The sequence below is a fragment of the Suncus etruscus genome, chromosome 8 (assembly GCF_024139225.1).
Source record: "Suncus etruscus isolate mSunEtr1 chromosome 8, mSunEtr1.pri.cur, whole genome shotgun sequence".
Classification (NCBI taxonomy): Eukaryota; Metazoa; Chordata; class Mammalia; order Eulipotyphla; family Soricidae; genus Suncus; species Suncus etruscus.
Genome location: NC_064855.1, coordinates 82,964,193 through 82,975,434, shown reverse-complemented (window position 1 = coordinate 82,975,434; position 11,242 = coordinate 82,964,193). Strand labels below are relative to the sequence as shown.

Here is an 11,242-nt window from a genome sequence, read left to right as displayed (position 1 = left end):
AAAGCAATATAGATGAATAAAAAATTAATAAATAATTGAACATGTGCAAAATATCTTTAAAAAGCAGTGAGTAAATAACATGTTTTACTAAAGTATGGAAATCCATAAGCAATTTGTCATAATGTTAATAACTACAACTTTTGTCTTGCATTTAAAGGATCCCCTTCAGTGCTTCTTGCAGAATGGAATTTAACTTATGAATTACCTAAGCAGTGACTGTTCCTGAAAAAGGAACAATGATATAGATGTTTGGCATGCATTGTTATGTGTTCATATGTGATGTGTTATGTTTCTATGTTATGTGTTTTTGATATGCATATGTTAGGTTATGAGCAATTGTACTATATTCCTCCATTCTTTACATATTCTAGAGTCTCATTTGCTAGATCTGCTCTAGATTTTATAAGATTTTTATATGTAATTTACTTTATATTATTGCATTTCAATTTTTCTCTATGTTTTTGTCTTTTGTCACAATAAATATAATATGCCTTGGAGCTGTTTTTTATTTGTTGATTTTGTGTGGCATCTTTGCATAGGGGCCAAGCTAATCTCTATCGTTCCAATTTTAGTATATGTGCTACCAAAGTGAGCACTTTTTATTTGTTGATTTTTTAGTTAAATTTTAATTGTTTCAATTAACATACTTCTTAAATCTGGGTGTGCCTGTCAGTATTTCTCAACTCAGGAGACATTTTATCTATAACATTAACCATTGATTTTTTAAAATTAGAATTTACCTTTCTATTCTTCAAGGACTCTTCTCAGTATTTATTTTTCCTCATCCTTCTGTTTTTGAGTGTAATCTTCATTAATTTTCAGATATGTTTTCCATCTCGTGATTTACTAGAAAATTCTGCTGCTCAGACCTATTGAGTGTTTTTGTTTTATTTTCTTTTTTAGTATCATCTACCATGCTCTTTATTTCTGTCATTTTTATTGCAGTTTTCTCATTTCACTTCATATATTTTGTATTTTGCTGACTACCTCTGCCAGTGCTTCTTTGAGCTCATTAAAAATCCTCACCATTGTGCTACTAAAGTCATTTTGTCTGAAAAATTACAGAGCTGTTTTTTGCTGGCCGAGCCTTCTCTGTTATTGTTTTCTGTCACTGAACTTAGTGTGCTGTTCTGGTCCTTCCTCATTGGGTTTTTGGTGTTTCTGTTAAATTAAGGGTTAATTTTTATAGTTAGCCCCAACGAGGCTGAGGAACTACTACTCTAAAAATGTGTCCTTTTCTTCCCTGCCAATCTCTACATAGTGTGAAGAAGTATATATGTATGTATAACTGTGAACTGTGTAAATTTTGATGAGTAGAATTATTATTTGAGGTCATGAGAATCGATGTTTTTTTTTTTATATGATAGAAGTCAGTTATGAAGGCTAGTGGGATCTTTCCTGAAAGGATGACAATTGCCTTAGTTTAAAAGCGGTCCCAGTGATGTCTTCTGGGATATTAATCTCAGATGGATTTATAGTGAGGAATGAAGCAGAGGATCAGGAAATGAGGGAAAGTTGATATGGGCAAGTCAGGTAGGGAAACTTAATAAATAAGCTAAGCTTATTTATTGACGTAACATTTTCATTGGAATACAGTATTCTTGTCAATTGTAAGAAATTTAATTGATATTTACATGCAAAGAAAGTAAGTGATTATCACCAATCTAAAGATCAAATACTTTGCATACATGCTGCATGAGCGCACTCATACTTTTTGGATAATGGAGTGGGTATAAGATACAAAGCAATTGTAATTAAGAAATATAATGTGAGTTTTAAACACACCTATTTATTCCTCAGGATCAGAAAAGCATTATAGCATACTTTAAATGAAAGAGAGGGGATCAGAGAAATATTAGCAAAAACAAACCAACAAAATTGGAAGCTAGAATATGATAATATTCTAATGATATTTAAAATGCAATGTTTCATTTCCTGGATTCAAACATGCAGGTTATTTTTTTTTACTGTCCTTGTTTTTCTTTCATTGAAAGTTCATAAGTAGAACAAAGCCATTGGAAAATTTAAATTAATATCAGAAAATAAAAATTTTAATTGTACAAACTCAATTTATGTTTCAGATTAGCTATATTAAAATTTGTTTACTTAAATGCTGCTATATACTTAATGTTTCTTTATATTTTTACCTCTATTTCAGTAATATTTGCTTCTATAATGCTCTTTAATGATAATATTTATGTAAACAATTGTTCTTTGGCATGTCAGAAAAATAAAGACATTTAATTTCTACTGCTAATACAGAAAATGAAATCAGAGATACGTAATTTATTATAATTCTTCAGATATACTGTGACTTGGCAGGTGGTCTTTTTAATAGCCTTGAGAATTATCATGAAAAGTTAGATGAACCAGTTAGTAGCAGGGGTATTGCGACTGCTGAGAGAATAGGGAATAAAAGTTTGCCCAACTCCAAACAGTTAATGAGCATCAATATGTGGAAGATACAATAAAGAGGAAAGATAATTTTATTTCCTTGGAGCTTAGTTTGGTGCCAGAAAAAGAATTTTATGTGCTGAGTTGACTAGTACTATCTTTCAGGTACGGTGCTTTCTGCATACTATAGAAAACACAGATCATTTATTTTCAGGAAGATTTTCAATTGCTGCAGCATGAGCAAAGACTGAACAAGGGCCAGTGTGATCTTAGATTTGTAAATCTCCCATCTTTCTAAAGATACTTGTGTGGGGGAAATGGTCTTTGAAAGTGTTCACTTGGAAGTGTCAAAACAAAACTATTAAAAGGTGGCGATGCACTTTTGAAAATCACAAAAACAGCTAAGAGCTCACTGTGAAGACAGATTTTTGAGGTGATTGATTAATTGTTGCTAGAAATTTCATGAGCTCAAGATAGAGTATTATGCAATTTGATAGAAAAGATAATTTATTATGACAACAATTTTAATAGAACAAATGACACTAATAAAATAAAAAAAATAACTCTTTATGCATCTTTAATTATTTTAGGCTTGGTTTTAAAGCACTCAATTCTAATTCAATATAAACAGAACATATATTAAGGTCTTTATTGGTTTAGAACTGTAAAATGTACATTTCCCCTCTTAAGTCCTTAGCTTACTAAAGTATAAAGTTCGAGCCAGCATTGTTTCGATTATTAAAAATTCAGACTTTAATTTGGAAGTTTGGAGCTCTTGGCATATTTTAATTAGTTAGAAGAGGAACATAGTAAAAGAAAGAGTGACCTGGGGTTATTTTCTATTTAGTCTAAGTACCTTAATGACATGACATTGTTTTTATAGTTGTTGGTGCTATTAGATCTAATTAATATTAAATATGGGAAACAAACTAAATTCATGTCAGAACCTCCTAACTGAAGGATATTTTTCATTTTATCACATTAGCAAATGCATTTATTGGTATATTTTTTAATTATAATTCAAGAGTATCATTTGAAAAAATAATTAAGACAATACTAAGTCAAAACTAAGTCAATCAGTAACATTGTGAGTGACAGAATTTAGAATAAAAAGCAGCATTTCTGAACTATAAGCAATTAATTTTAAAATTTCCAGAACAAAACCATTCATCATTATAGCAAAGTATTATTTGCCAATTTCTATATAAAAGTTTCAGTGAGCAGAAGCATTTTTCAGTTCACCTGGCACAGTTACTATTTTGAAAAATTGCAACTCTGTTTTTCTTGTTCTAATTAGTGTTCTTGTATGAGTCATTCAGCAAAAATTTTAATAACCTGTCCTCTGAATATTTAAACACAGTTATCCACAATGTGGAAAACTATCATTAAAGTACAATTAGAACAGGGGAATCAGGTTTAGTGAAACCACTGTCTGAAATGTTTTAGCGGCCTTTTCCTTTTTTTTAGACAGGTAAAATTATGTGATTAGCAAAACAATACTACAGAAACAGTACTGGATTCATGCAAATTCTGTAATGATTTGGTTTTAAGGTTGGCTACTTTAAAGGATTATGTACTAATCTAAGTCATAGAGAACTTGCAAAAAAGAAAAAAACCAAAAAGATGAATACTGTGCATACTCTCCTACCAAAAATAAACTATAACAATTATAAACATGATTAAAATTTTCTTTAGGGATGAATACAATGTCAAGCACCTACTGCATAAAGACTTTTCATTATATTTCCATTTGTTTCTTAACTCCACATTATTTCCTGTAAAATCTTTTACTTTGCCATCTAGAGTAGCTGCATGTTAGTAAATGTGAGAATAAATAGTGAATGTTAGATTGGGTTAACAGGCATGCTACAGTTTTATTACTTTCTCTAATAAAAATGAATTTTAGATATTACCTACAGTTTAATGGAGGACCACTAATTGTTGACCCAATTCATTCATAAAATATTAGTTAAATGCTGCCTTTCAACTCTCTGCAAAGTTAAATCCTTTCTCCAAAATTTGAAGTGCAGAATCAATGACCCTAATGTACTAATACATTAAATGATAATAAGAATAGGAACAATTTCTTCTCATATATTATTATATTATATAATATATCACACCCAGGCTGTGATAGCAAGGATAAAGTTCAGGCTAGCAAAAGTAAAATTCTTTATAAACTCACAAAACAGTAATTTAAGGGGAGGTTGTAAAGGGAACCCAAACTGGTTTCATTAGTAACATCACATGGCCTGTTCTCCATCCAGGATCAAGGCACCGGAAGCCAGCTATCTGCCCGGCCCCTCCCTCTGCTCCTCTTCCCTAGAGTAGGGAGGGGGAAAGCCTGGAGACCCCCCAATAGAGTTCACCTGGAACCCACAGCAGGCCACCCGAGGTGGCACTCAGGCCAGGCCTAGAGTCCAGGGGGAAATAGGGGAACGTCTGGAGGCCTGCCCAGCCTCCCAGCACCCCCCAAGCTAGGAGAATGCCTCCGAATTGGCGATGTCTTTAAAGCACATTACTAATCTGGGGTTGGCCTAAACTTTTTTTCAACACAGCTGAGTTTCAATTTATTTTGTCAATTCCACTGCATTTATTCACTAAGATTCATTCACCTACCAGCTTACCAAGCATTTACCACACAATTTATTCTCCAAAAATATAATGTTGGGAGCTGGTAAGATAGTAAATGAATATGGTGCTTTACATCCACACAGCCAAATGAGATTTGATCCTGGCCTTCCTATATGGTTTTCCAAATCCTGCCACTAGTGACCCTGGAATACAGAAACAGGAATAAGTCCTGAGCATTTTGGGGTATGACTCAAGCCTAAAAAATAAAATAAGCTTATTTTTTGTTTACTAAGAAGATAAAACTAATTTTACATAAAGAAAACCTTTAAGATTTTGAAGCAAGACAGAGCCAAACTCTAAAACAGAGATTAAAGTAATGTCTTTTACAGAATATATGGTTATATTTGGCTTGTGATTGCAATTCATTCTTAAATTGTTGTTTGCCGAAAAGGGGAAAACTGTTAGACATTAAACCAGAACAATAGTACCGCAAACCACAGTGTAAAAACTTATATTAAAAATGTGCCCTAAAAAAAGGTGCCCTTTGTAGAGGCAGACTGGTGGAAAGCAAATGGGAGTCAACGGAGCTTTGGTGAAGGGAATAGACACTGGTGATAGGATTGTTGTTGAAGCATTATAAGCCTGAAGCTGAATCATAAATATCTTTGTAATTTCACTGTGACTATAAAAAATAAAACTAAAAAATATATATTGTCATTTTCAGAGCACTGAGTGGGATGCTATGCTAGTTGGAGGTTAAGTGTTGATGAATATAATACAAATTATAATACAAAACTCAGAAGATTATGAGATTAAGTGGTTCCATTCTATTGAAAATGAACTATGTGAATAAAAATAATACTAAGGGTTGCTATCAATTAAGAGCTAAGAAAGAATATGAGAAGGCTTTTTTGTTTGTAACACAGCTTCTCATTTCCTCTACTTAAAGGAAAGAGATGCTCCTGTATTGAGTTTATATAATTACAGAGGTCTAAAAGGTTTAACTTCTCTCTTCCCACATTTCTTTCTTCCATGCTTTCTAATTACTGAACTAGTACCTTAAATTTTCAATGGCAGTTATTTCAAACTCTTCTGATTTGCAAAGGTCAGGAAGATGTCAAGTTATCAATTGAATTTTAGCCACTTTATGTGCAGCCCTGAAGCTGGAAATTTTAAAATGGAAAGCCCTCTGTAACTCTTGATCCTTTCGGATTTGACATTATTCCAGAATCTCCCTGTATTTATACAAAATTAATTGACATATATTTGCATACACAAGATTTTATTTATATTTTTCATCACTTATAGTTATTCTATGAGTAGTTATGCAATATAAATCTGTTATAGATGCAGCACTCTATAAGAAAACACATGTTTCATTATAATAAATAAGAGTTAACATATTCTAATTCTTATTTATTTCCCAATTTACATCTTATCAATTATTTTCTCCATTGCTTATCTTATCAATTACATAGGGTTTCAATAAACATTTTAATCTAGTTCTTTTTGGGAATATCTTTCTACCTTATATTTCTGATTCTCATTCTTCACTTAATTTATTGTTCATTACATAAAATAATTGTTAAATGTGTCAAAAATAAATATATAAAATGTGTCTTTAAATTTTTGTTTCGGATTTTATTCATGTGATCCTATGTAATGCTAGAATTTTATAAGATAATCTTTATTTTCTTATTATTAAAATGAGCTAGTAATAGCTGAGATCCAGTATTTGCTTTAAAAGTTAAATAAAGCATACTTATAAAAATCTTTATTTTCTCATTATTAGTTCAAATGAGCTATTTGTAGTTAAATTGAGTATTTGTTGTAAAATCAGTTGAGGATTAGTTATAAATATCAGTTGAAAATATTTTTCTACTTATAGCATAAAAATGCTTGTTTATATATTTGGGGGCCACATTTTAATATACTCAATGGCTTATTCTTGACTCTGTGCTGAGGGCTCACTCCTGGTGGATTTTAGGACGTATGTGGTACAATGGATAAAATCTTGGTTCACTATGTTATGGTAAGTGCTTTCATTACATGCTGTACCAGTTTTCTTTCCCCAAGTATACTATTCATCAATAAAATGTGCGATGAGTATTGACAACTACAATATCTTTTTTCAAATTTGTTGAATTGATTGAAACATATCTATTTTAGTATGTCATATTTTCTTATAATAGGAGTGCATTGTTAAACTGTATTTATATTTCTTAACGTTTTTCCATTACTTATTCTAATAAATACTGTAATAGAGTATTCAGTTTAGGATTAGCCATGCTGCTCAGTGGTAGAATATTTACAATTTATGTGTGAGAATCAATGATCGATGTTGGCCCTAAAATAATTCATTTACCTTATATTTAAATTTTAAGTTGAATTTAGTTTAGAATTACTTTTGAGTGTGTGTATTATTTTATATAGTGTCTAGACTTTTCTCTCTCGTTTGGGATTCTCTTCTGTAATCTCAGAGATTTCTTTTCATGTCTTTCTGAGTTCTAACTTGGCATTTTTACCTAGTGATTTGCAATCGGTTGGGTGTAAGCCCACTCAGCTGGTACTCAGGGATTATGTCTGTCGCTGTTGGCATGGGTCATCCCTGGTATTGCTCAGTGGATCATAAAGGGTATTGTGAATAGGATTAAGGTCAGCCCCTTGCAAGACAAGTGCCTTAACCTACCATATATTTTACCTAGTCCTGATGTGCTTTTTAAAAAAAAGTTTGCCAAAAATATTTCTAACTGATAAAACTTAAAAGCCTAACAATCCTACATTGTATCAAATAAGAAAATGATCAGAGAGACTCTTTCTCCTAATTACTGCATGGAGAAAGTAAAGTATGTCTAAAGTAAAGTAAGTCTTTTAATTGTATTATATTTTATTTAACACTGCAGAGCATGATCAGGAAACTAGCTATATAGAGTTATTATTCATCTAATTTATTTACATAAAATATATATTATTCTTGATAATCATTTAAAAAAACTCTTATCTTAAAGGTATTCAGGGTCTCCAACTTGTGGCCCGTGGGCCGTTTGTGGCCCTCCGTACAACATTTTGTGGCCTTTCCCTAGAGGAATATTTTTTGTTTTGTTTTAGTTGTTTGGGTCACACCACCCAATGTTCAAGGCTTACTACTGACTTTGCATTCAAGGATCACCCCGACTTTGCCTCCTGTGGCCCCCAAGTAAATTGAGTTTGAGACCCCTGGTATAAGTAAATACTAGTACAATTTTTACTATTATAAAAAATGGAGTTAATGCCACCTCAATAAGAATATATACTATTGATATATGAAAAAGTGCTCTTCATCATGTGTCATCAGTGAAATGAAAATCAAAACAATGCAATATAATCCTATACAAGTAACAATAACTTGCATCAAAAATTAATGCTAGCAAAAATATGAGAAAAAATATAGAATCGTGTGCAATTGGATTTTAATGAGAATGTCCTCTAGTTTAATCATAATGAAAAACTTTAAAAAATAATACTTAAACTTCTATATGACCTAGTATCCTAATCCTTGGCAATATATATATATATATATATATATATATATATATATATATATATATATATATATATATATATATATATATATATATATATGGTGATACTAGCTACAACCCTAAACAAAGGTGTTCCTTCAACTTCCTCTTCCCAGTACCTCTTCCTTTGATAAATAAAATTCCACTGGATAATTTTGTGTTTTACTCCACCTTTCCCTTCATGGTATTGGCAGTTATTTTGAATTAAGAGAGCAGTTCTGGCTTTTTGCTGTCTCAGAGGGAGCACATGGCAAAGAGAGGCCATGAAGCAAGGAGCTTGGTATTTTTTCTCTGCCTTTACCCTGCTTCAGCAGACCTATCACCTAAGCAGTTAGAAACACAGTGCCTGGGATAGTCTCACCACTTATGTATTTTTTATTTTACATAACATATAAATTACATGTATTGCATACATATATATTCCATATATACATGTGCGTGTATATATACACAAATGGAATACTACATAGCTATAAGAATAGAGATTCATGCAATTTGCACTACCTAGAAATTAAGGGTATCAGACCGAGTATCTTCTCATGGACCCATGGTTTAAGTAACTCAAGCAACTCTTTGGGGGAGGAATCCAAAGAGGGTTTTGTGTGTGTGTGTGTGTGTGTGTGTGTGTGTGTGTGTGTGTGTGTGTGACATTTCCAGCAAACATTCATTCTACAAAAGCAAAATTGCACTTAAGAGTGTGCCTTTGAAACAAGGTTTATCTTAATCTATTTAGCTTTCTTTGCTTCAATTCCTATGCTCTGGTGTTTCACAAGCCACTGCCCTGCCCTGCCCCAAAGTATGTCTCCCATATCTATTTGCATCTTTTCTTGTGAGTGTTAAGTAATTATCACACTGTTTTGATCTTTGGATGCCCTTAAATTCTTAGTTATTTTTTTGCCCATTTTTCTTTAATTTTCCAGAATATTATAGATGATATTTCTTATTTTTTTTTAAAAATAAAGAAACACAGAATAAAGGACTGCATGCAATATGGTCAAAGGCATCAGATACCAAGAGTTATAGTACAAAAGTTCATTTAATAAAGAGTGGGATAGAATGGGGGTTGTTTTTAGACCTAGAAGGAGGGACACTTACTATCTGATTGTGAGTATAGTACTGGAGTATTGTATTCCTGAAGCTTTACTAATAATAGTTTTTAAATTACAATGTCTAAATAAATACTGAAAAAATCAACTTAGAAATTCACTCTATATTTATCTTTTAAATACATGTTTTCTATGTTTGCAAGTTCTTTACATCAAACTGAGTTCTAGTTATGAAAAATTTGAATTTGTTATGCATATAATTGTGTGCAGCTAAAATACTAAAACCAAAAGCTACTCAACATGTGTTGTCTGTCAGAATGACATACTTAAGATTTGTAGTCCACTATAGCTCAAAGATATATTGAAAAACATATTAATTATTGAGTCCTGGACGGAGGTGGATGATGGTGAGATGGATGGAGGCCGTTCTCCTGCAGCCCGAGCCACATGTCTGCAACCCCCTCCAGCCCTCGGTCTCAGGGTGGCAGCATAGCCAGTCAGGTTTCAGAAGACATTAACTTTATTCAGGCCTTAGCCACCATGAGTGGCTCCTAAACTTTTTATACCTTTTAAGCCTACTCCATAAGTAGCCCTGCATTCAAATCTGTCCCAACCAGCCACCTCTATTGCTGAAAACCCCTCTCCCAATACTCTATCTCAATCTTCCCCAATCTATCTATCTCTTGCCCCTGACACAACCCCCATTTTATCTCTCTAGATCAGCAAAACAAGAAGCCAAAGTCTCCTCCCCTTTCAGATGTGGGCAAGTCTGCCTCTCAAGGTGAGCAAAACGGGAATTTGGGGGAGGGGAGTAACAAGATGTCACCATGACTTTTGATTGTAAGATATTTTTGTAATTAATGTCTAACAATATAAATACAGCTTATATATGCATTCAAATGTTTGACTTACAAAGATTAAAGCTATTTCCTTTAGAATTTTAAGTGTAACCATTATTGATTTTCATCTATCATTTTCTAAAAATATTGGCTGTTTCATACATTTCTTTTCTGATTCTATATTTTATTAACTCACTCCCCTTCAACATTTTCAAGGCTAATTTTAGCACTGTTTCAAAGAAGCCTTTCATTCTTCAAATGCAAGGAACTTCATCTTTGAAAACCTCTTTTAATTCTTGTCTTATTTTAGCCTCTATTTTCGCTTATATGAATGACTACTATATATTCTGAATAGTTGCTATAGTTGTCGTTTTATTTCAGATTTTCAATTTTGTATGTTTTTGATCTGTGTTCTGTGAAATATTGTCAAAGTTATTATCTAACACAGAAACTGAATGAAGTTATTTCTTAACGTTCATAAAATTCTCAAGAGAAATTTCTAATTCTGTTAGTTCCTGGTGGTTTGCTAGAGATCAATTTGCTTTTCATATTTTTTCATTTTTTTCATGCTATTTCCTCTGAGTTTTATCATATTTATTTCAAAGTATATTTTAACTGAATAATTTTATTTAGATGCAAATTAAATTTAAGTAATTTAATTTTAATGAAGATGTGATTGTTTGAGTAAATAATTTCTCCAAATATTTTAACAAGTTATAAAGAACAAACAAGGTATTCTTATTCCTGAAATAATTTTAGATGTATCCTTAAAATTTTTTTTTCAATTTCATTTTAGTCACTGTAACTTACAATGTTGTCAATGATAAGT

General features: G+C 31.9%; 1 non-coding gene across 1 annotated transcript; it reads right to left on the bottom strand.

Moving 5' to 3' along the window:
- Positions 1 to 494: 494 nt before the first annotated feature.
- LOC126017181 (U6 spliceosomal RNA) lies at positions 495 to 596 on the bottom strand. The gene has a single exon (XR_007498832.1). It is a non-coding gene; the product is annotated as a U6 spliceosomal RNA (small nuclear RNA).
- Positions 597 to 11,242: the final 10,646 nt, after the last annotated feature.